We start from the raw sequence: 27,077 nt of genomic DNA, 5'->3' as shown, positions 1-27,077 counted from the left end.
ACCAATACGGGTATCTAACAGTGGCTTTTAAGACCTATACGGGTGTATAACAGTGGCTATTTAAGACCTATACGGGTGTCTAACAGTGGCTTTTAAGACCTATACGGGTGTCTAACAGTGGCTATGTAAGACCTATACGGGTGTCTAACAGTGGCTTTTAAGACCTATACGGGTGACTAACAGTGGCTATTTAAGACCTATACGGGTGTATAACAATGGCTATTTAAGACCTTTACGGGTGTCTAACAGTGGCTTTTAAGACTTATACGGGTGTATAACAGTTGCTATTTAAGACCTATACGGGTGTCTAACAGTGGCTTTTAAGACCTATACGGGTGTATAACAGTGGTTATTTAAGATATATACGGGTATATAACATTTGCTATTTAAGATCAACACGAACGTATAGCAGTGGCTTTTAAGACCTATACGGGTGTCTAACAGTGGCTTTAAAGACCTATACGGGTGTCTAACAGTGGCTTTTAAGACCTATACGGGTGTCTAACAGTGGCTATTTAAGACATATACGGGTGTCTAACAGTGGCTATTTAAGACATATACGGGTGTCTAACAGTTGCTATTTAAGATCAACACGAACGTATAGCAGTGGCTTTTAAGACCTATACGGGTGTCTAACAGTGGCTTTTAAGACCTATATGGGTGTCTAACAGTGGCTTTTAAGACCTATATGGGTGTCTTGCAGTGGCTGTTTAAGACACATACAGGTGCATAACAGTGGCTATTTAAGATCAACACGAACGTATAGCAGTGGCTGGTTAAGACCTACATGGGTGTCTAACAGTGACTTTTTAAGGCTATGTGAATGCCTAGCACTGACTATTCAAGACCTACACGGATGTCAAGCAGTAACATGAACTTCTAGCAGTGGCTACTAAATATTTGTATGCAAGTCTAACAGTGGCTTGCTAGGATCTTCATAAATATTAGCAGTTGTTATTGAAAAAACCTCACGAATATAGCAGTGGTTATTAAAGATCAAGATGACCCACAGCTGACCCTAGAAATAATCAGGCAGGGTTTTGCAGCACGACTCCTGATTCACGGTTCATCAGCCATGGCACTAGAATCGCTCCACAAACATAACCCATCTCCAACAACAATGACATCTCCAGTAATCAATACAATTAATCAATTTCGTCTAATCCCCCAATGTAAACTCATACCATGGCGACTGTTGCCGCGTCAAGTGAATTGCTGTGTTTGTTGTGACAATAGATAGGATAAAAAGTATTCACCTGACATTTCTTTTAAGAAGGAAACATCGGTCCAGTGACGTAAGATCATGCGTCTCAATGTCTTGAGAATGGCAGTAAGGGGGTCATCGTGGAATTTGGTATAGTTGTAGGTCTGACTGTCTGGGGTAATATGTCTCCATCTCCTATATATCCCTATATGGTTGTTTATGTTTGATTGGGATGTGTAAGATGAGTATTCGTGAAATGATTGCGTGTGTATAATTGTGCGAACACTGAGCTTCGTATTTGCATTAGTATATCAAAACCACCGCCAAAAAAACGCCACCCAAAGTAATATTGCATGAAAAGTTGTCATTTAAATATCTGAGTAATTTTTGTCAATGTTTCTAAAATTAAACATTACCTTATCCGGAAAAAATAAATTTGATGATAAACAACAATGCAGATGACAATAAAACCGATCGCCCAAACGCACCACGGCAACGGCCATGGTAACCCGACGCACGTGAGTTCCGTGCAAATTTAAATGCACATGCGTTCCCCCATTTCTTGCCCTATAGACATCCACCCAGATAACATTCATTCGTTATTGAATTGCTACCACATGCCAAGATTAACAAGAAATCAGCGACACCAAGCCCTTGGACGATTGCAAGCTGGACAAACCGTCCGGCAAGTAACCAATGCATTTCAGGTCCACGTAAGGACCATATACAGGCTCCAGCAACGGTACCAGACCACCAACACTACAGATGACCGACCACGTAGTGGAAGACCAAGGGTCACCACCCGACGTCAGGATCGTCAGATTGTGCAGCAGCATCTTCAAGATCGCTTTGTTACTGCTGCGGAAACTGTTCGACAGACCATGGGGACACACCAGCGACACATTAGTGCGGACACCGTGCGTCGACGATTGACGAACAGACACCTCCACTGTCACAGGCCTCACCGAGAACCCATTCTGACACCACGTCATCGCCGGGACCGTCTTCAGTGGGCAACACAGCACCAGCAATGGCATCACCAGCATTGGCATCACCAGCAATGGAGAAGAGTCCTCTTCTCAGACGAGATCCGTTACTGTATCTCAACAGCAGATGGCATAGAGAGAGTCTGGCGACGCCGTGGGGAAAGTTATTCGCATGCTTATGTTGTTGAGAGAGCCTCGTGGGTGGTCCGAGCATCATGATGTGGGGTGGAATTGGTTTTTCACAGAGGGTCGGCCCTGTGGTCTTCCAGAACATAGGTCCAGGGAGATGCAATGGTGTCACAGCAGCTCGGAACATTGATCAAGTCTTGAGACCACATGCCATACCTCATTTGGCATGTCGCCGCTACCACGAGTTTCAGCATGATAACTCCCGTGCCCACACTGCGAGAGCAACAAGAGACTTCCTCCAGCAGAATGGCATTCAGAACCATGCAGTGGCCTGCCCTCAGTCCCGATTTGAATCCAATTGAGCACCCGTGGGACGAGATTGAAAGACGGCTGAATGACGTCCGACCAAGACCGATAACTGCAGCTGAACTGCGTCAAGCGTTTCTCGGAGTGTGAGCTCAAGTGCCTATGGCTTTCATCAAACACCTCATCCATTCCATGTATCGACGTTGCACGACAGTAATCAATGCACATGGTGGACACACGAGATACTGACTTGTGTTTCCATTTTCTCAGAGACTAGTGTTGTGTTTCACTTTAAGAACATTTGACACTTTAATTTCAACCTTGATGATCAGTTTTGCCATGTTTCATTTTTTTTATATGTCTTGAAGTATGTTAAAAGTGTTTGGACAAATAAGGTTTATCATATATCGATCCATGGTGACGTTTCTTTTGCGGTTCAGTATATATAACCCTAACCTAACCCTAACCCTAATATTATGTATAAAACGTCTAGATTATTGGGCGAATAAGGAAAATCGCGGTGAAATATGTGAATTAAAGCTGGGAAGTTGAACGTCAATATCAGGGCCAATTGCGGAGTTTGCAAGAAGTAGTCAACAACCATTCTCATTAAAGAATTGTTTTGCAAAGTGTTGTACTAGGAGACCTCCTTCAGCCTCCTTGCCTTCACTGATCAGAGTCTGAATGTTCTTGCGTCATTGTGGAAGTTAAATAATCGATTTAAGGTATGTTTTATTTTCAAAGGATTTTTTTTAAACTTCAGCCCATTGTTAAGTTTGTTTTGAAATGTAAGATGCAATTCATTTGAGCTCTCTTCTAAGTACAAGACGTGATAAGACGTTTCATTTAACATGGAACGGGTTCAAGAAGGACATGTGTGTTTCCTTATCAATAGTGACGTCATCCAAGAAGTGTGGCAATCGACTTCGGGGTGTGTAGAAGGCAACACTGAGGTGAAAATTATATGAATGGATCACTGAAAATCAATGAGTGAGTGAGTGAGTATGGTTTTACGCCGCTTTTAGCAATATTCCATCAATATCACGGCGGGGGACACCAGAAATGGGCTTCACACATCGTACCCATGTCGGGAATCGAACCCGGGTCTTCGGCGTGACGAGCGAACGCTTTAACCACTAGGCTACCTGACCGCCCCGAAAATCAATGATGACACTAGGTGTTCGCGATAGGGTAAGCATGCCCTGCCCAACCAGTAGCATCCGCCACTCACAATTAGCATAAAAAAAGGAAATAAATGTGTGTTTGTTTCCTAAGTATGGTCCCGGCAGAATCAGTCGACCCTCGGACTGCCCCAACCACAAATAAGTCGACATAGTTCTTCTTGGAAGAGATTTCAACTAATGTCAGTCATTGTCCTCTGTCTAAACAGTTCGGCTCAATACGTGCATCAGTGTAAACAGTCACGGGTTCTATCTCTATACAAAACACAGCACGTGATATCGAACGTACTTGAAATGAAGCCGTTTTTACCTGATAGCATGAATATTTCACCAAAATATACAAACTGAGGGTTTTCTACGCAGACGGGAGCCTAAATAATAAATAATGTGTCCCTGGGGGCTTTCATATATTGTTCTTATAATCTAACAAAGGTATTAAGTTACCCCATCACGGATAATTTATGATTTTTTAAATGCAAGATCGAAATATGCATGATGCACCCATTGTACATGCATGCCATGCCATTTATGTATTTGTTATTATATTACACAACCTCAGATCATATCAGCGAGGGGCCGTCGGTAGCCTAGTGGTTAAAGCGTTAGCTCGTCACGCCGAAGACCCGGGTTCGATTCCCGACATGGGATACAATATGTGAAGCCCATATCTGGTTCCCACGCCGTGACATTGCTGGAGTATTGTTAAAAGCGGCGTAAAACCATACTCATTCACTCACATTAGCGAATGGATAAAACATTCCGGAATGGTTTTTCAGTGATATTCGTTTATGTTTCTCTAAATAGCAGGAGATCCTGCTTCTGTAACACCCGCGTCAGATCCTATAGAGTGTTACAGCAGACTTAATGCATGTACACTAAGGTTAGCGGTAAGCTTACATTTGTTGTACTGTAGTCATTGTATTCAGGTTTGCTGTTCTTTGTGTGTAGTATGAACACATGGCAATTAATTATTCAGTGTCAATATTTGTCAGTGATGGTGTATCGATTTATAAGATTGAGAATCGAGAAACAAAGTTGCTGAGTGAGACAATATCGTGTCTGTTCTGGGGACGTCCGACCGCATCCATCGCCTAGTGGATAGAACGCCCGCCCGGGGAGCGGAAGATCGGTCGTTCGGTCCCCGGCCGGTAATACATAAACGCGTAATACATTCGTACACATCCTACAATAACGTAATAAAACTAAACTTGACATAAACGTGGCCTAGGGTGAAATAGTCATGTCGTTTTCACGCTGAAAAGGTTTAGTTTTTGTGACTTGTCTCTGTCGCGCAAAATGACATCAAGAGTGATAATTTCTATTTGAGGAGTAAAACACTTTTGAACTTTTTATTGAGTGGTATATATTAATACTATAACAGTTATTGTCCGGAAGCGTTTCGGAGCATGATGTAAGTTAGATATATGGTTATGACTATATATTAAAGGGGCTAAACTTAAATAAATCATGCTTCACAATTCATACTGGCCAGCGAGACAATTGTACTTTGGCATGGACAGCGCTGACACCCAAATATCTCTTATAGCCTATAACGATAAACAAGGGTTGCTGAAGATCAGTTCTATTATTATTATTATTTATTTTTATTTATTTTTTATTTTTATTTATTTATTTTATTTATTTTTATTTTTGTATAGATTAAAATAAAAAATGCAGCAAAGAGGGTTATTATTATTATTATTATTATTATTATTAGTTAAAAGGGACATTATCTGTTCTCATGAAGATCACAAACGACCAATACCATCTTTGACACCGTCAAACTGCAAGTCTAACCTGCTTTCTCTGACGTCCGCGCGTATGCTGCACGTGATCACCAGTTAACTCTCGAGGCGTGTTAGTTCAAAGCACGATCCCCTTTTCTGGTTGTTTGTCAGTAATTAGCGTTCCACTGCCAGAGGTCTCCGATATCTGGTGTTCTGATAAACCCAAAATAGCTGTTCATGTATAGGTTATTTGCATTTAGCCGTTCTAAGAGCTGTTGATTAAACACAGATAATATTTGCCATTTTTCTGGTGTCAACCCTTCACACTCTCAGCCTACTTGGTAATCGTGTTAACATTTCTTTAAAAAACGGAAAACGTGGCCATAACGATGCTTAAAAAAACAAATCCCTCGTTTTTAAACTCTGGATTTGACAACGATTATTGACGACTCTCGTTAATCAGCAGTTGAAGGGACTATTTACCAAGCGGGTTTTCCACTTATGCTACAAGAGTGTTTCAACTTGTGTTATAACTTACTGTACTTCTAATATCACATTAAGAGCAAGTGAAATTACAAAAAGAAAAGCTATATTAAGATGGCAAATAGCAGCGTCACCAGTGTCTTGCGAATGTTTTGATGATCTGATCAGTTGCTATGAGCAGACATCAACTTCGGGAGTGTTTGCATGACTTCCTGTACAGCCAAACGATCAATTTGCCGACACACTTGTCCCACGGGGACAATAAAATATTCTACATACGTGTTTTTTCTACTAAAGCGATTCTAGGTTTCGCGATTGGACCCACACAAAAGTATCTACTTATCCAGTTTCTCTAGCAAACTGTTTCTGTTTTACGAAAAATCGACGGTACAAACACTGCTGTGTCGAACTTTGATTTGTCGAACCTAGGGTTATCTCGAAGTAAAAGCTTGGTCCCTGCGCATTCCTTCTTTATTCATCATTATATAATCTCTGATGTGTCGAAGTTGAGGTTGTCTCGAAGTCATCCATGTACTTCAAGCACAAGTTTACTTTGATAAGTCGACATTTATTTCATTTTCTCGTTGTTTGTTGTCACGTATGTTTCGTGTTATTCATTCTTCATTTTTCGGTTATGTCGAACCTCGGATAACTCGAAGTATTTACGTAGGTCCCCTCAACTTCGACACAACGGTGTTTGACTATATTGATTACACCTTTCCATTACGTTCTGAAACACGGCGATATACACATACATACACTTTTCCAAAAAATCCTTTCATTATTACAGATTTCTTATTTTTTTAGGACTTGACGCATATGTGAATATATTCTTTATGTTCACAACCTCATGATTAAATATTTGCATTTATTAAAAATATTTAAAGATATAAAACAGAGAAGTTATTTTTTAACATGAAATATAATTCTTGACATGTTAAAACATCCAGATAATCTATCATCGACCTTTTTAAAACATAAATAAATTCACATGGGACTCCAAAGCATAAAAGGTAAAGACCGATTTAATAATGAAACGATTTTTTAATTTTAATTTCGGCGTTGATGGGAAAACCGATTGCACTCATATCACCACAAAATGAGTTTTTTTATTTCAAAATAAATAGATGGAAAGGAGCCGAATGTAGCTTCCCAATCTCTTCAATGTGTTTATTCTAAAGGATCCCAAAAGTCCGGACCCGTGAAGATCCGGGGTAGAATAGGTCTTCAGCAACCCATGCTTGCCGTAAAAGGAGACTATGCTTGTCGTAAGAGGTGACTAACGGGATCGGGATGCATGTCACCGTATTCCAATTGCGTGGATCGATGCTCATGATGTCAATCACTGGATTGTCTGGTCCAGACTCGATTATTTACAGACCGCCGTCATATAGCTGGAATATTGCTGAGAGCTGCGTTAAACAACAAACCAAACCAAAACCAATAGTATGGAGTACATCTACAGTCAGAGCCGCAAGCAGATACCCATATTTACATTTAGACGAGATAGTCATAGATGCAAAGATGAAAACAGATACTCATAGAAAGGAATCAAGCCACAGGGGTGAAGCAGCTGATGATTGGGGGGGGGGGGGGGGGGGTAGTGTTGGGGGAGAGTGACACGGTGTTTGGTTATGTGGGAGGGTATGTATAATGGTGTTGTGACTAGGGTATTATGTCCGTTGGAGGGTGGGTATAATTTAGGACAGGAGAAGGTGTAGTGTTTCTGGGTGAAAGAAGGGATGAGGCATTCGGGAGAAACTAGGGATGCTCGGGGGAGGGGATGTGGACTGGTGAAGTGTTTAATATTTAAGCAAAATGACGGGGTCTGTAAATAACCCAGTGATTGACATCATGAGCATCGATCTACGCAATTGGGATACGATGACATGCATTAACCAAGTCAGCGAGCCTGACCACCCGACCCCGTTGGTCTCCTCTTACGACAAGCAAAGTCACCTTTTAAGGCAAGCATAGGTTTCTGAAGACTTAATCCGCCCCGGATCTTCACTAATCCGCCCCGGATCTTCACGGGTCTGGATGGTTTGAAGACGATAAGCTGAGTTTTGGCGGGGCTAGGGGTGGGGTTGGATGAAGGGGTGGGGATAGGGGGTGGGGGTGGGGAGATGGTTAAGATGGAGGGAAGATATGATACCCTGCAACGACATATACATCAACCCAAGTTTCTCCAGCGTTCGATCGTGTGCCCGAGGAGTGATTGAATAACGAGGAAACCATGACTAATGGTGGGTTTATTTTGCCACCATTAAAGCCAAGAACATACCTAACAAGTTTGTCGATTTCCTTCCCAAGTGAAGTCAAATAGAAGAGCCACGGTCGATCTGCTGGCGGCTCCTTTACGATCACGGGAACAGGGATTCGCTTTGTTGTAGTTTTAACATCGTTGAATATTCATCAATATCGTAAAACTCCAATAATTAAATGTCAATATATGCTTCCTGTTGAATATCTATGAAACTTATATATAGAGGGTTGCACTATCGAAGATCCATATTTTTTCTGATTCTGTGAAATATAAAAACATGTCGTGTAACGGCCATACAACTACGTTTGCATACATGTTTACAAAATGCGTATAAAGATTTATTTAAGTCAAAAGCATAAAGGAAAAGAAAATTAACAGTGGTCACCACAAGTTCCTCAAATATGTCCTACCGGTGAAGATCCGGGGTAGAATAGGTCTTCAGCAACCCATGCTTGCCGTAAAAGGCGACTATGCTTGTCGTAAGAGGCGACTAACGGGATCGGGTGGTCAGGCTCGATGACCTGGTTGATGCATGTCATCGTATCCCAATAGTGTGAATCGATGATCATGATGTCAAACACTGGTTATTTACAAACCGCCGTCATTTTGCTGAAATATTGCTGTGTGCGGCGTTAAACAACAAACAAACAATCAAGTTTGTCCATTTTCCAAAGGTCACACAACGCTGCTTATTTTACTGATTTGTTACAGGGGAACAATTTGATCATGACACCCATTTTGTTGTGGACGTACCTCTATGGCGTCATGCAGCAACACATTTTACAATTATTCCAGTCCTTCTGTGTGAGGTTCGGGACTTACCAACCAACCCTTGACTATGTTGTCCTAAGTTGTACCTTGCAACAATGTATTTCTGTTTCTTCTGTTTCAACAGTCTGAATCATAGGTCGTTTTTCTTTTTTTCAAGAAAGTCCCTGTCTGCAATTTGGCACCAATCTGATTCAACAAACAAAACGTAAAAGTCATCTGGGAAATGTGGTCAGTTGTATACCTTTTCAAAATTTACTATGATGGCATTCTCAAAGACATAAACAAACATATGAATGTTATAGGTGAGGTGAAATGGGGTTTAACGTCGCGTCCAAGAATATTGCACTTATATAGCGACGTGCATGTACGTGTGTGTGTGTGTGGCTGCTTGTACTAGTCCGGACTGATGCTAGTGCTAGCTCACTGAGATACCATGCCGCAGTTTAACATAAATACCCCACTCAGACTCAGTATACTGACTCCGAGCCGACCGGTCCTTGTTTTACCCCCTTAATGCCGAGCGCCAGACAGGGTAACAACAAGTACCATCTTTTAACGTCTTTTGGTATGACGCGGCCAGGCATCGAACCCCGGACCTTCCGCTCTCCGGGCGGACGCTCTACCACTTGACCACGGAGGCGGTCTATGAATGTTATAAACATTTGGGGTTAGAGGGCAAATTTCTTGTAATGGCCGCTTCCACGCTGATGCAGCGATGTTGCCGAGAGTGTAACGAATGTGTCACGCGATAGTTAGGAGGTTGCTTTTCCTGATGAGATGTACCAAAAATATCTTTCTCGCGTAATATCTACCAAGTACGTGACCCACGAATACCTCAGGCAGTGACGTCTAAATCCACAGCGCTCGTGATTGTCATTCTGTCAGGTAAGACGATCGTGTTCGTTATGAATAGTCATGGATGCTCGCATCATTAAGTAGATCATCACTTCGCAATACACGAGTGAGCGAGTGAGTGAGTACATAATACCTTACTCAACTGCCTCCAGTGACTGTCAGGGCGAGGATTGACGTAAAGATAATTTGTTCGATATATAAATCTCTCAATGGACTCGCACCCTCTTATCTGTTGGAACTTATCTATGCATATATCCAAATACGTAGATTAATTACGCACGAACTTTCAGCACCTCTTGACTGTTTGTTTGTTTGTTGTTTATCGCCGCACACAGCAATATTCAAGCTACATAATCGAGTCTCAACCACTATCAGTTATTGCATCAACTACGTCAGCGAGCCTGACCACCCAATCCCGTTAGGCGCCTCTTACAAGCATAGTCGCATGTTACGACAAGCATGGGTTGCAGAATATTCACGGGTCGTACCACCTTATCAAATGAAGCCATTTGGCCTACGATCATTCTTCAAGAAAGCTCCAGGCGTAAGGAATAGTTTCCCATACATCATAAAAAACTGACAATATGTACAGATTCAAATCCATAATTAAAACACATCAACTTTGTTGTATTACTCCCCGTAACAACTGTTTCAAGTTTTATCTCGACTGTATATATAAAGTACAATGTTTGTACGTTTAACATATGTTCACAACTTCACATATAGCGCCTAGAGCATACCCTAGGGCATAGGTATTATTGGGGGGGTTTATTGTACAGATTAAAATTAATAAATGCAGCAGAAAGGGCTTGGTTGATTCTGGCTCAGTCAGGCTGGTTATGCTCAGTAGTAGTAGTAGTAGTAGTAGTAGTAGTAGTAGTTTATTTGTTTGTTTGTTTGTTGTTTAACGTCGCACTCAGCAACATCCCAGCTATATGACAGCGGTCCGTAAATAATCTAGTCTGGACAAGACAATCCAGTGATTGACATCATGAGCATCGATCTACTCAGTTGGCATACGATGACATGCATCATCCAACTCCAGTTTGTCGCCTCTTACGAGTATGCGTTACCGGAACATTGCGACAATCGCAATACCAGCACTGCTTCAGACGATTCGTGCATTCTCTAGTTCAGCTCCTTCTTCCCGAGGCACGATCGTCCACTGACCTTTTTATCAAAGTCTTGTTTCCACTAGGCTTTGATATAGGCGAGTGGACGCGTTTGCCTCGGGAGATAGTTCAGAAGTGGACGCCAATACCCACCTTATCCTATATAAATCCCCTCCTCCACACTATACATTGTTCGTAATCACAGCTCATCAGATTCAGGATATTTCCAGATGACTTATGTATGTCCCCGCCAACAGCATCTTCGGTATTTACTTGCGCGTCAGTCAACAGTAACCACTCACTGTACTTCGGAAACGGTGAACCGCCTCTGCATCAATATTTACGCTGAGTCCTCCTAAAGCCATTGATGCTCTGAAGCTGTGCCCAGGTTTTCCAGAATAATGAATTAACGTTTTGGAAAGTGTACCTCGGAACATCGATTATCTGTATAAATGAAACAAAGTTGGGCATGCGTAGAACAAGCGGTGACTGGGTCCCTGTCTACTTATATGAACTAAAACATGCGGATGCGGATTCCAGCAGCGAACCCAGTTAATGTTCGGCAGACTGAGTATGGGTTTACGCCGCCTTTAGCAATATTCCATCAGTGTCAAGGCGGGGAACACCAAAAATGGGCCTCACACATTGAACCCATGTGGAGACTCGAACCCGGGTCTTCGGCGTGACGAGCGAACACTTAACCACTAGGCTTCCCCACCCTCCTTTTCCTCCGAGCATAACTCTCAGCAGAGTGAGAGAGTGATTTGCTTAACGCCGCATCAGCTATCCACGCATGACGGAAACGTGTCTTCAAAGATGCATTTAGGATAATTCGTCTATCCCATGTCCGATATGAAACTACTGAATTGCGACGTGCGTCCATGTAAATGGTGGCAATTTCGTAAAATCCGTTATAGTTTCATTCGAACAATAATTTCCTTTCGTGGTTCAGTTTTATTGATTAATTCAAATATGTTGTTAACTGCTAATTGTCTTGCGCAAGTTGCATTAAAACCATCACGATAGCGCAGGTAATAAATGTTCTACATTGTGATATTGGCACGAAAGCGATTAATATTTAAACATTCATTTTCAATATAATGCACATGAGAACAATCGATCGAAAATTCGAATGTAATGATCATTTTGTGATGAATTTCCCTGCAACGCCCATCTGTTTCAGGTCTTTTTTATTGGATTCTGAATTAACAGGGCTAAATGGAACCGTATCTGCTTAGTGATACAACCACGTGACTTTAATCTGATACCCGTCATGTAATTTAGACTGGTGTTATCAATCAATTGTTTTGAACGTTGACGGATAAATCGAAGTTGACGTGGAGTCCTAACGAGAGCGAGTGTTGGCTGTGGGGCGGCTGGTGTAATCATATGGTTGTGAAATGTGTATTGTAAACATGGACAAGTCTTTATGGCTGTGGACTTCATAATACTACGACTTCATGTTTAGAGAGGACTCGACATTCCAGGTGCAGTGCAGTGCTATCGCCACGTTGCACCGGATGTAGGGGTGACGGAGGGTTGAGTAACGGTGGAGGCTGGGAAGGTGTGGTGGGACGGTGGATGGATCAGGGTGGTGGGGAGATGGGAGGGGCGAGAGAGAGAAGGAAGGGTGGAGGGATGAGGAACGGTGGAGACATGGAGAGGTGGGGTGGTGGGAGGGTGGATGAGGGGAGATGAGGGACGAAGACGGGGATGGATGCAGAAGTAAAGGGCCATGGAGGTTTGTTGGAGTGAATGAGGGCGGGGGATGGAGGAATGAGGGTGGGAGTAGGGGATGATGGAGGTAGGGGTGGATGAGTGGATGGGTGAGGATGGGGGAATGAGGGTGGGGATGGAGGAATAAAGGTGGGAGTAGAGGATGAAGAAAGTAGGGGTAAGTTACTGTGTTGTCTAAAACGTGCAAATAAAAAACGTAATCATAAAACAAATTGTCAAAAAAACCTTAACATGAAATGACTGGGTTGGGTAATGGGAAGTTTGGTTGTCTCGAACGCCAGATAACTCGATCTTTTTAGCAGGTCCCCACGATTTCAACACAACGAGGCATACGCAAGACGGACTGCTTGGACGCCAGGCTTTATTTGATGGGATTATCTTGGGTTCCATGTTTTCATAATCACGAGAAAGCTCTGCTAGTATGTCCATTGTGGGATTCCGATTATATCAGGAGCAAATTTTTATGACACCCTGTCAAATTGGGATGATACTGGGTATTCACGAAACGGTGAGTTATCCTGCCCTACTGTCGGCATCCGTTACAAACACATGTCAAGACAGTTATTCACCTTAAACACAGGGGAGCATATTGTACAAGACAAAATAGGGAACAACATCAGGAAATGAGTTTGGTCACTGATGCGTCAGAATTGGAAAGGTACTCCATATGTCTATAAAACGTTTTGAAACTGTTGCTACATGTTACACACAACCAAATGTTTTCCCATAGACTTCTATAGTAACGTTATAAAAATAAAAATAATAACTAAGCATGCAACAGCTATTACCTGTACGTGTGCGCACAGTTTGGCCTTAGAGCAGCAATAAAAAAATAAAAAATGACTAGCTTAGCCAGCTCCTTTTCCGAGTACAGGAAGCTAAACACACCACCCCCAGTTTCGCACCAAGTGTCACCTACTTGAAAATAACTGTGGTCACATTCAGCATAAGTCATCATGTTGAAAAAGACAGTACTAAATAGAGAAAAACATGGTCAGTTTTAATAACTGGATTGATGTACATTTGAAAGACATAAAAAATCTTACAGAATATCCTCCAATCACAGCCTGCAGATATCTCTCGATCTGCACTGAAGGCTCCCTTCGAAAGCCGCACTGTCCAAACTGGTTTTGATGTAGTAGAACCTAAAGCCTTGAATGTTGTAACCCTGATCAAAACCGGAGCAACCAACGGTCCTGTCTGGAAATTTGGTTTTGCGGCATTCCTATTTGCAGCATACTCACGGCGCGTTGACGTCAATTTTCAGCAAAACCGGCATTCCGTAAGCGTTTTATAGGGTTAATCACAAGTCTCTTATAAACACCTGATAGCTGTGAGCTGTTCACATTGAACAAAATGTGTGTGAGTGTCATGCTCCCAACGTACACGCAAACATCCACATTGTGAGCCGTGCATGAATATGCACCATCTTTCCGAGGTATGGGGGTTAACAAACTAAAGGTCCAATTTCCTCTGGACTTTTATAGTCAGTTAACGCCCTTGAAGATGGAACAAGCGCATGCAAATTGTGACTCACGACCTTCAAGTCGATGGGATATCTTCATGAATATGTATTGGAAGATGCATTATCTAATTTCAGAATATATTTATTCTTATTTCTTTATATGAAGCACAGTTTTTTTGGAAAGAGTTAAGACGAATTTCTAATTATATTAAAAACGATAGTTGGTTTGATCATTTTAGCAATATTTTAACAGCTTAGAAAATAAACTCTAGAAATATAAAATGAAACTGACAGCCCTGCACAGATAAGTGAGGTTGAAGAGCTTATATTAGAATCTTCTAAAACAGTTGAAGAAATACATAACGCTATGGAAAATCACCTGGAATTGATAATGCGCTCATTGAAATGATTAAGTCTTGGGAACCATTTATAATGCCCTTCCTACTTTCTTTGTTTGATAAGAAAGTTAAAAGTGTATGTTTTCCAGACTTATGTACTAAGACAATTATTATCCTGTTGAATAAAAAGGGCAACATACATAATCCCGATATTTACAGAGGAATATCATAACTAAGTTCGCTTGGAAAGATTTATACATATGTATTAAATTACAGGCTTACAAAATGGGCAGATGTTATCAGTAAAGTTTCTGAAAATCAAGCAGGTTTTCGCCAAGGTTATTCGAATGGATCATATTTTTACTTCATGTGCAATTATTGAAATGTCTATGTAAAAAGAAAAAGAAATTGTATGTAGCTTTTATTGATTTAAAAAAAGGCTTTTGATTATGTCAATCGAGCAAAGCTATAAATTTATTGTCTTCCTATGGCTTTAATGGTAAAATGCTTGGGCATTACAAATTGAATAGCGATCAGTTAAAGTATGTGTTGGATGTAATACAGATTTCACTGATTACTTTGATTGTCCATTTGGTTTAAGACAAGGATGTATGCTGAGCCCTATGCTATTCTCATTATTTATACATGAATTAGCTGCAGATGGTATGGCACATGGAACTCTTTCCAGATATAGTAGAAGTATGATGTAATCATGGTTTCTGATACAATATGTGGTTTACAGCGTCAGATATATATTCTAGATTTATATGCAGATAAGTCCGATTCTTTTGTACGCATCTGAAATTTGGGTAATCAATACATTTGAGAGTATACTGGCTTGTAAAAAACGTGATACAAATTGGACCACAAACACCTGATGTTATAGTTTATGGTGAATGCGGCCGATATCCATTGAATATAAACTCACTAGTGTTGGATACAGGTTAAGATATTATCAATGCAAGGGGACCACCACCCCCAAAAAGCGTACATGTTACTTTATTAGAGAATGTTGGCTATAAAAATTGGGCTTCAAATCTACTATTGGGTTTTGTTTTGTTTGGCTGTCACAAACAGTTGGAGATAAAAAAAATGTTAAATAAGTATGTTGAAGGATTGTGCTATTGGTATGTTTCATTAAAATTGGATATCTTCAATAAATAACAGTTCAAGATATAACCTTAAAAGAGAATATAAAAATTTGGTAGAACCAGAAAAGTATCTTTATTCAATTAGCGAATTAAAGCTTCGAAATAGTTTAGCGAAGTTTGGCGGGGGACTATTACGGTTGAAAAATATAGTAGGTAGGTGGCACAAAATCGATATAAGAATGAGAAACTGTCCATTATGTGATCGAGGTGCAGAGGACGAATATCATTTTCTACTTGTATGTGGTACTTTTGATGATATTAGAAGTAAATATCTACCAAAGAAATGTATAACTAATGTGAATATGCATACATTTAAATTGACAATTGCCACAAACGATACAGAACAAATAAAATCACTATGCCTGTTTATTTATCATGCGTATGAAAGAAGAAAGTATACGTTAAACAATGTTTAAAATGATGTATGTTGCCTCTATCATACTTGTAAACTGTTATTTGTATATGGGCCTATGGCCTTTATGGTGAATAAAGTATTGATTGATATATGTACTGGCGAGGCAGCTTTGTGTATTCATACTGATAAAGAGCTACATATCTACTGACAATATATAACCAATGTTATATTTAAGATAACACTTTCTAAGTAAAGTAGAGATTCTCGTACATTTTTTAGTTGAGTCCCGTCCTAGGCTTCCACAAAATGAGAGTCCGACAACTGGTAGTCTAGACCACGTACTTTGTGTACCCCTCTGACAAGTGTAAAGTGGCACAACTCCCATGGCCGAAAGCTATGAACACACAATGCCATTTAGAAAGTGGTCAAATGTAATCAAATGTTATATTATGGATAATAGTACGGGATACAACCCCAAAATGTACAAGAATCTGTACTTTACTGAGAAAGTGTTATCCCAAATATAACATTTGATACATTTGATCATGCCCACTTTCTAAATGACATTGTGTGTTCATCATACTGCCAGGAAGCTGGTCATATCCTGGCTAGATACCTGCTGATAAAATGATTTATTGATGAAATAGCAATTACGCTGTCAAAATGTCCGTATGACCGATCCACAATCATAACATGCAAAAGTAATGATGATTATTTAGCTATTAGTAAATTAAAGCTACATGCAACCTGCCTCTTACAAAACTGGACCTGTGAAGCTCCACGTTAGCACCACGTCATTATGTTCAGAAGGTTACGTGTTTATATATACCACGTAAACACCTCATACATCAATCAGTATTCCCGGATACTTCAGCAGCGACCCGGAAGATCCTCTCGTTTGATAGAAAGTACGCTAATCAGGGTCATACAAAGCTCCATTAAACATTCATGACCCCTCCCAGTGTACGTTTTCACTTCGACCTGAGATGGTTCCTTGTTTCAGCAAGCCGATTGAGAGCATGTTGATGAAACAGATACACCTTAATGACTGTGGAGGCTTATTTCTAGGCAAACCCTTGTCCACTGTCCCTGTCACGTAAGACATAATGTGACATCCCGAAATGGCATCTGGTTTTTAACCAAAGATGAACTGTACAGATCATATCTGCTATCAGTATTCCAGCTATATGACGGCGGTCTGTAAATGATCGAGTCTAGACCAGACAATCCAGTGACTGACATCATGTGCATCGATAAACGAAATTAGGATACGACGACATGCATCAAACAAGTCAGCTAGCTTGACCACCCGATCCCGTTAGTCGCCTTTTACGAGAAGCATAGTCGCCTTTTACGGACAGCATGGGTTGCTGAAGACCAATTCTACTCCGGATCATCACGGGTTAGTAGAAGTAGTAGTTTATTTGTTTGCTTGTCTTGTTAAACGTCGCACTCTGCAATATTCCAGCTATATGACGGCGGTTTTTAAATAATCGAGTTTGGACCAGACAATCCACTGATTGACATCATGAGCATCGATCTACTCAGTTGGCATACGACGACTTGCATCAACCAAATCCCGTTTGTCGCCTCTCACGACAAGCATGGGTTGCTTAAGACCGATTATAGTCGTCACGGGGTAGTAGTAGTAGTAGTAGTAGTAGTAGTAGTAGTAGTAGTAGTAGTAGTAGTATACATTGTATATACGTATTTACTCTTGTTACAGACATCCTCGGACGTACCCTTTCCCTGGATCGTATCTACATTTGAATAGTTGTCATCAGCGAGCATTAGTTCTTGCGTCAATGACGCTGATTATGAACCGGTCAAAGCAAACGGCACTTTAAATATCCAGTACTCAGAACAACCAGAAGTTAGTACGTAATTCGTAATTCAAGATTCTTACATGAATAAAAAGACGTATTCGTATGTCGTGATTGAATTACTCATGACGAATTGCGATTTTTCGTTTGTCGTCTTAAAGCATCCTGAGTGACGAATCACGAACTAGTTCGAATATTCTCTTTAATATCACAGCTGAATGAAATAATAATAATAATAATAATAATAATGATTAACGTGAAGGCTCTTCATGAAAGAATTGTATTTTGCACTTATGCACACATTTATTTGTTTGATGATCCTCTTGTGAAGCATGTCAAGACAAGACTCGTAAAGAAAACAAGGCATTCCACGGTATCCTTATACGAGCCAAGTATGTGGGCCATTATCTCATTGTCAGTGTTGATTTTGTTGATGGTTCTGTACTGCCTGACGGTACAGAAATGAGTGTCAACCAAACGAAGTGCCATATCAAATCGAGTTTATGGGCAGTGTGTTGAGAAGATCAGCAACCTTGCAGAGTCCTTCGCTTGGATGAAGTCGGCTGGCCTGAATAGTGAAACAGAAGACGTCTGTATGCTGCTCAGGACCAGTCACCTCCTACTCGAAACCATCAGTGTGTGATTTTGCATCGAAATGTTAAGTATGAAATGTAGAGTATGCAATGAATTTAATGAGAATGTCCAACACATTGTCAGCGGGTGTCCAGCTTTCGCACAAACACAGTATCTTAAGCGACATGATGGGGTTTTTTTGCTCGATCATTCATTATCGTCTTCGCAATGCTTGTGGTTTTAACGCAGAGGTCCATCCATGGTACGACCCAGAATATGAAGAGGGCGTCATGGAAAATGATAAATACAAAATCCTTTGGAATAGGCTCGTATATATCCTCAGGCGTATCCAGGCCAACAAACCTGATGCTGTCCTATTCGATAAATCAAGTACCCAGGTTTGCTGCCAGGAATACAGTCCTTCTGACAATCTGGGTAACGCAGAAGGCTGTCGTGTTGGGGAGTTTTCACATTCTCCGAAAAGTTCTGGATGGGTTTGACTTGGCAGCGCTTCCTGGGAGGTCCTATTCGCTGTCTGGGCTGCGTGTAGAGGGGGCAAGGGTCCTGAGCTGATGATGAGCCTAACCAGCCTGACTGTGCCACGATCACCGAAACATTCTTTGCTGCATTTTTTATTTTGGTCTGTACATAATAATAATAATTTTTTCGCCCTACAACAAACACGTTCCTTCATTAAATGGGTTCCAATCACCAACGAACTTGCATCCTTGAGTGTGTATGACATATATATACGTCCTCATTACCAGCTGAGGAATTAATGCCTCATCAAATGACCCGTTACATTATGAATGTTTCTTGGTAAGATAAGAGATGCCTTTGAATAACTCCCATGGGGCACCCGGTCTCAGGGATGTCACGTTACATCGTTATGTATATTTCATCACCTGTCTTGTGTTTAAACCGATTTAATGAAGCATGTTCTCGTATCTATCGTGATAATACGTGTGCATTGAGGTGTGTGTGTGTGTGTGTGTGTGTGTGTGTGTGTTTGTGTGTGTGTGTGTGTGTGTGTGTGTGTGTGTGTGTGTGTGTGTGTGTGTGTGTGTGTGTGTGTGTGTGTGTGTGTGTGTGTGTGTGTGTGTCTGTGTCTGTGTGGATATGAATTGTTTATAGTATCCTCGTTTCAATATAAAATGACCTTTTCAATTACCATAGGGCTTACAGATGGCCCAGTTGTCTAAGGCGTCGCAATTAGAGTTGCGTCCCTTTGGCACGCCAGGAACCTATGATTGTGGGTTCGATCCCGCTTGGTCCCGGTTATGTTTCTAGGTTTGTCAGCATAATACCTGTGCTCGTGGGCTTCACCAAAGTGGTAAACGTCTGAGACCTGCGTCTCTTAGTGTTTTCCTCCCACATTAAGCTGACACGCCGTAATATAACTGAAATACTGTTAAAAGCCTGACCCAACTTTCTCACTCTCTATTTACCACAGACAATCAATGGAGGTGACTGACACTCATGATTATGTTGTATCGATGCATCGATATATGCAGTGATACCCCGATAACTCGAACTTATCTAACTCGACTTACTCCCTAATACTAGTGTGTATATTTGCAGACGCGTGTAAATATACGTGACTAGACTTGTCATGTGAACGCGTTCACTCATGTGTGTATAGTTACACCAGCAGAACATTTGCATCATGTCTGGAGCAGGTGCAAAAGTAAATGTAATTTTTCACTGTATGGATATGTTGTAATGTGAACTTTAATGCCAACGATAGAGGTCGATCGAATTAATATATCTGTTGATTTGCCAACACCAAACAAATTGTCACAAGTTCTGTATTCTGAAGTTCTATAGCAATGCCAACTTTTGTGCGTATATCAAGCTGGGCGGACAATGTTTTCTTTGGGTTTCAATGAGTCAACAATTTGTCTACAGATTAAATCAAACACATGCTGCTTCATGCGAAGATTTTTGTAAGGGAACTCTCTGCTCATTCAACTTTGACGGGAAAACAATCTTTCCATGTTGAAAGTCTTGAACAGACTGAGGAATATCTGTCTTACACCATTCACGTACCTTATTTACACACCTTAGTCAATTTTCATGTGAACGCATAGTAATTGTACATATGTATAGTGAAACATGTGCAAAATCACTTACGAGAGTACAGTTAACTACGTTTATAACACGCTTAAAACAAATAGACGGATATAACGAACTGGGTTTTTTGTCCCCGCCATTTGCTCATCGAACTGATTAAAGTCATATATTTATGTATATACTGTAAATATGCTTATAACGAACTACGGTTATAACGAACTAAAGTTAGTGGTCCTTTTGAGTTCGTTATAACCGTAAATAACTCTATATATATAAAGCATTTGGAACGGGGTATAAGCCGATATAAGTGAGCAAGAAGATGTTTCCCAAGCGTTATCAATTTCTTTCTAACTTCTTTTCAGTCTTCCCAGTAAATATATTGAAAACAAAATGCATTGGTTGGTGTATGTTTTATTTACTGGCGATATATCGACTAATCGTGAGAACGGATAACTGGATCACACCGTTCCCAAAACTACCATACACTGTTGTTTACATGTGTTTTCAACTATTTTGTAACTTGTTATCTGACCTGTTTATTACTATATATACAACATGAATGTCAAAGTAAGTCAGAAAATATTTACAATATCCCTTCCGTCGTATAATTGTATATATCATATACTGTTATCATATATAATGGATATTGTTATAGCGATACGATAACCAAAACCAATAAACGGGGTTCCACGATACGATAAGTATGCTGATAAAGTAACCTTGTAGTCACTAAGCTCTGAGACCCGTGAAGATCCGTGGTAGAATAGGTCTTCAGCAACCCATGCTTGCTGTAACAGGCGACTATGCTTGTTGTAAGAGGCGACTAACGGGATCGGGTGGTCAGGCTCGCTGTCTTGGTTGAAGCATGTCATCGCATCCCAAATGAATAGGTCGATGCTCATGATATCAATCATTGGATTGTCTGGTCCAGACTCGATTATTTACAGACCGCCGTCATATAGCTGGAACATTGCTTGAGGGGCGTTAAACAACACATAAACAAACAAACAAAACGCTGTATATGTCGACATGATGTCTTCTTGCTCGAAGACCATTGCATCACGTCCTTTAATGTTTTGAAAACGGTTTCCCGGTGTGTGCGAACACATGTGAACAAACCTGGCTGCAAATCAATGGGCACTATATCAAACATGGGTTGGTTCACTCAGGATTAGTATTCTCACGAGGTTCTAAAGTTACTACAGAGAATAGCTATATCAACAACGCGTTGGTGTGACGTTGATTAATGTTATTTTCATATTCTTATATGCAAGGGGCGACCGGTAGGAAGTGACAACACGGAGTCGATGGCTTGTGATATATACAAGTTTGCTATATACAGGTAGATATATACATACAAGAAGCACTATATGCCAGGTCAGCACATAGTGGTAGTGGTTGTTGTCTTGGTGCCCTATCAAGGCTGAGGGCAAGACCTTTTCATCTCTGGACCTTCTATAACCATGGTCACCTTATGTGGATTGTCATAAATATTAACAACAGTAATTAATCAGTGGTATCGTTCCACAGTTCGTTCAGAAGGACAGACAGTCAATGTACACTACAACAGGGTATTAACAGTTGGCATTAACACCTTATAAATAATGATTCAAGGCATATACGTGTACAGGTCATGGCTACAGGGTAAATAGCCTTTGGAATTAAATGTTCATTCAGACAAGGGTTGCCCTAATTGGTCGCTATGACAATATGTCTTAAACTTGGAGTTTTTTAAGAATGACATTTTATGAAATAACAGATACAGACCATATAACCTTCGTGTGTTTCTGTATCGTTATTGTCATATGTTAGGAATATCAAACATGCATTAAGCTTTCAATTGGCCTTAATATTACAATGCTTATTTTTAACATATATGTACGATACGGAAACACACTTGGGTCATAATTTCTTTATATCGCAGACGTATGCATGTGTAGCTGTTGTCATATTCTATATTCATGTATCATCTGGAGAGATATCGATGTCGATAATCGAACATGTATCACGGTCCGATTATTATGCCATTGAGATCACCAGACTATTCTCATATTAACAAATTGACATTTTGTCCGTAAACTAGCAAATTTAAACTTAAAGCTTAATCGTTTCTTGATGTTTTGTTGGGACGAACAAATTACCCCGTATTTTTCTGATGAAATATCACCGACATTTAATGCCAAACAAAGATCGCATTCTGTAAACTGATTTAGTCGATACGAACGGATTTCTCATGTAGTTGATGATAAGCTGTGGATACTGTTCCACACAGTTCGTCGCACAGTGAGTGTTGTATTAAATATTCACTGAAAGGGAATATCTGTTTAGGAAAACTCTCCTTTAAAAGTCTAGTACAGAAGAATTGGAAAATATGCAGTTTTTTGGTATGTCTGAGTGTGTGGGTGCGTGCTTGCGCGAGAGTGTATGAGTGTGTGCATTTGTGTTTGCGTGGTGTGCGTGCGTGCGTACGTGCGTGTGTGTGTGTGTGTTATACGATTGTAATATCCACAGTCTACAATTACAGAAAAGAGATAATAAATGATATACAATCATTACAGGAAATGCCATACATGCTTACTTTATTTATTAGGATTTATTCAACAGGCCTGTTTCCATGTGTTTGGATTAACAATTAATAAACATGGGTCAAAAGATTATCCCTATAACTACAGAGGTATACGTTTTAATAGTGTAATAGTGTATTCGGAAAGATATTTCCAACAATAATTAAATTAAATTAAAAATATGGGCCGCAAATAATAACAAAATATGTGAGGAACAAGCAGGTTTTAGGCAATAACAGATAACGTGTTCACACTTGCTGCGTGCATACAGAATTTTTAAGTAAACATAGAGATACATGTTATGTTGCATTTATAGACTTTAAAAAAAATCATTTTATTCTGGAGATAAAAAAACATCTTATTTATGTTCTCCACAAATGTTGCCTGCCTGTTAACATGGTGAATATGATTCAGTCTATGCATTCGTCTGTTACAGCACGTGTGCGGTGTAACGCTGGTTTTACGGAGTGTTTGGACTGCCCTGTTGGACTCAAGCAGGGCTGTGTATTAAGACCAATTTTATTTTCACTCTTTATCAATGAGTTGGCCGCTGAAATTCTTGATATTTGTGGGCTCTATTGATGTTTGCTGATGATGGGCTGCAAGAACAACTGAATTATTGTTCAGCTTGGAAGTTAAATGTAAACCTGTTGAAAACTAAAATATAGGTGGAACCGTTATGCAATGTGGTATTATCGGAATGAACTTGTAGACGTTGTGTCAGAATATAAGTACCTTGGACTAATGATGACTAAATTTTCAAATTTAACAAGAGCAGTGTCATATTTGGAGTTTAATGGGAAAAAGTCACAAATAAATGTTTTAACATTGGTTTGGACATATGGAAAAATCTCACTCGGAACATTTAAAAAAAATATTCGGTTCTAAAATTAAACTCATCCTTCTTTACCTTTATGGATGCGAAATATTGGGACGTCAATGATTAGAGGTAGTAGAAAGGGTCCATTATCTAGCATGTAAAAAGTATCTTAGTATAGGAATTAACACTCCAAATGTAATGGCTTTAGGAGAATGTGAACGGTACCCATTGCTTATAAACAGTTCGGTGAAATGCATTAATTACTGTCTAAAACTACTTCGTATGCCATCTAAGAGACTTCCGTGTAATCTTGATTCAGTAGGTTGAAAGAACTGCGCAAGTAAAGGTAGACTTATTCTGTTTGAGGAAGAGAGTATATGGATGTCAACTTCTTTATTCTGAAGAACACAACGTTTCGGAGTGTATGCTTACTACTTTATCAGATGAATCACACATTATATATAACCATTAAATACTGTACTACCACTCTATTGTTTACTGCCTTTGTAATTACTGTGCAGTAATTTGTATTGATTTGTAAACTTAGTAATTGTGTAATACATTTGTTGATTTATACCATTTGTTTGTTGTAAGTTCTATTGCGTACAGATTTCTGGATTAACATATTGTTTGAATTTGGAAATCGACACGTAACAATTGCATTGTTACTTGACAATGATTAGTTGTCAGGAATGTAGTACTATTACATGTAACCAGTGGTGAGGAAGTTATTACATTTAGATGCTCGGGTTATCTGTAAACTTACTGAATAGCATGAATGGTTTCTGTGACTGGTCAAGCAGTGTGTGGAAAGTGCTGGAAGCTAGTTATACTAATATAAGTGGAGCTTGCGCGTCCCTGTCTCATCTCACATTTCATCTGACATTACATCAAGACCCGCTTCTGTGTGAAGATCACTCATCACCCCGGATTCCCAGCCTAGGCCTATCTCGGAAGCTTGCCCACTTCTGCGGATAGGTGAACATTATTATCACTGAACTTTTTGATATCGCCACTACCATCATATGTTGTATTTAAAACTGCTATTGAATATTGCACTACCACTCTATTGCATTACTGCCATTGTAATTGCTATGCAGTAATTTGTATTGATTTGTAAACCTAGTTGATTGTGTAATACAATAGTTGATTGTATACCATTTGTTAGTTGGTTGTTGGTTTCACGCTTAATTCTTTCACGTCATTTTGGGAATCGACACTTAACAAAATATATTAAAAAAATTAGAAGAACATTGTTCAAAACGTCACTATAACTGTATTGATGTGCATTAGATAGAAGAAGGACCACGTAGGCTTTCTAAAGATTTCTGATTTTGTGTACAATAATTAAACAAATCCAAATATTTGCATATCAATTGCTGCGTTCTTTATAGCGAATATAGGAATATAGGAATTATAGTACAATTATTACTTATCTTTGGATAATCCCAACTTATCATCACCGAAATTAATTGGTTAGCGTCATTTTGCTGGTTTTCAATGTCATGTTCACATACACTTGATCACACGTAACGGCAAAAACAATCATAAATATTTACTTGATCACATTTAAATATTAAGGACACTAACTTCACATTATCTCAGTGTTTCTCTCCAAGTACCAACATGTAAGTAGCGAAAATACCTAAGAAAACAAAACTATCTCAGGATTTAGAAAGTTTGTGTTTGATTATGAAAAATTGGCTTTGATTGCTTGGTCACTTTCACCATTTTTCAATTTATCAGAATACCACGAGATCTACACACAAGTTATGGAGGAATTTCAAATTCGTTTGTTTGTTTAACGTGTTAGATTATGGAAAATTGGCTTTGATTGCTTGGTCACTTTCACCATATTTCAATTAATCAGAATACCACGAGATCTACACACAAGTTATGGAGGAATGTCAAATACGTTTTAAGTTGAGATATTCTATTTGCCACATTAACATTTGTTGAACGGCATCAAGTACCCCGGCCTCTAATGACAGATTCAGACGACAGATCAAACTATATTCCATATCATCACCATTATTATCAATTTTCAGTATTTGATAAATGACCATGGTGTTTTTGTTATGATTATATTAAATTTTAAAAGTAAATTTCATTTTAAAATTATTTAGTTACTTGTTTTGGCAAGATGCTATCCGTTTCGTTTCACTGGTTCGGAAGCGAAGGGGTTAAGTACCTCCAATGTTAATGGTGCGGAACCCCTCTATAAGACAACACTGGGATGTCAAAAACTTGAATACCCCCACAGTACCGTGAGCGTACACCAGGCATCGCTGTTAAATAACGCAATGGGAAGAAACCATGTATTAAACTAAAACAAGCGTAAATTACCATCACCAATGTAACCGTGATTTGAACACGGTAATGTCAAATTATTGATCAAACATTGACGCTAATGCTTTCAATAACAAGGAGAAATTTAACACTCACCAATCTAGAATTATCTTTATAGTACTTAATCCACTTGTCCAGAATAAATCGGTCGGAATGAACTAGAGGTGGGCAGACGGCTCCCCAATCTGGTCGTCTGCTGGCGTTGTCGTCTGTTCGTGTCATGTGCCGCGTGACACTTTGATTCTACAAGGCAAAGACGATATATTGCGTTGAACTGAAAATGGCGACCAGAACTGAAGCTATAAACCACCAGTAAAGGAGTCAGAGAAAGAAGCTGTGTGCAATAATTAAAAATTGATGAGATAATGGCAGGGGATCAATTGAAATGGTTGTACGCGTTCTCGATTGTGCAGACGACACTTCAGAACACCGGATATTACATTTGCAGTGCATAATGATCGGTGTAACCGACGTCAACTGATTTTCTATTTAGCTGTCTTTTTTTAACAAGCAGTCTAAAGTGAATGGTGTTTCTGTGAAGTTGTGACATTGTTTTGAGATAATACAGCATTCATCCATCATTGTCGAGGAGCGCATCCTTGTGACCTCGGACAATGTGTCTTTAACCTGTTGCCTTACACTTACACTGCGTTAGTCCGTGAGGTGGCCAAGTAGTTAAAGCGTTGGCTCGTCAAGGCGAAGATCCGAGTTCGTTTCCTACATAGGTACCCGGGTTCGGAAACCTCTCAAGCACGCTGTTGCTTGTCGTAAGAGGCGAAGAAAGTGGATCGGGTGGCCAGATTCGGTGA

At 39.9% G+C, this 27,077-nt stretch overlaps 1 protein-coding gene across 1 annotated transcript in view; it reads right to left on the bottom strand.

Moving 5' to 3' along the window:
• The window catches only part of LOC139467985 (sodium/calcium exchanger 3-like), a 105,992-nt gene extending 79,474 nt beyond the window's left edge, over positions 1-26,518 (bottom strand). The window contains exon 1 of the mRNA XM_071249617.1: positions 26,365-26,518. The gene's annotated coding sequence lies outside the window, so the exon portion shown is untranslated. The remainder of the gene's footprint in view (positions 1-26,364) is intronic.
• Between the last annotated feature and the right edge of the window lie 559 nt (positions 26,519-27,077).

Source organism: Haliotis cracherodii, unplaced genomic scaffold (assembly GCF_022045235.1).
Source record: "Haliotis cracherodii isolate W230 unplaced genomic scaffold, xgHalCrac1.p SCAF_2, whole genome shotgun sequence".
Lineage (NCBI taxonomy): Eukaryota > Metazoa > Mollusca > Gastropoda > Lepetellida > Haliotidae > Haliotis > Haliotis cracherodii.
Note: the sequence above shows the minus strand (reverse complement) of the source record. Positions and strands in the feature narration are given on the sequence as shown.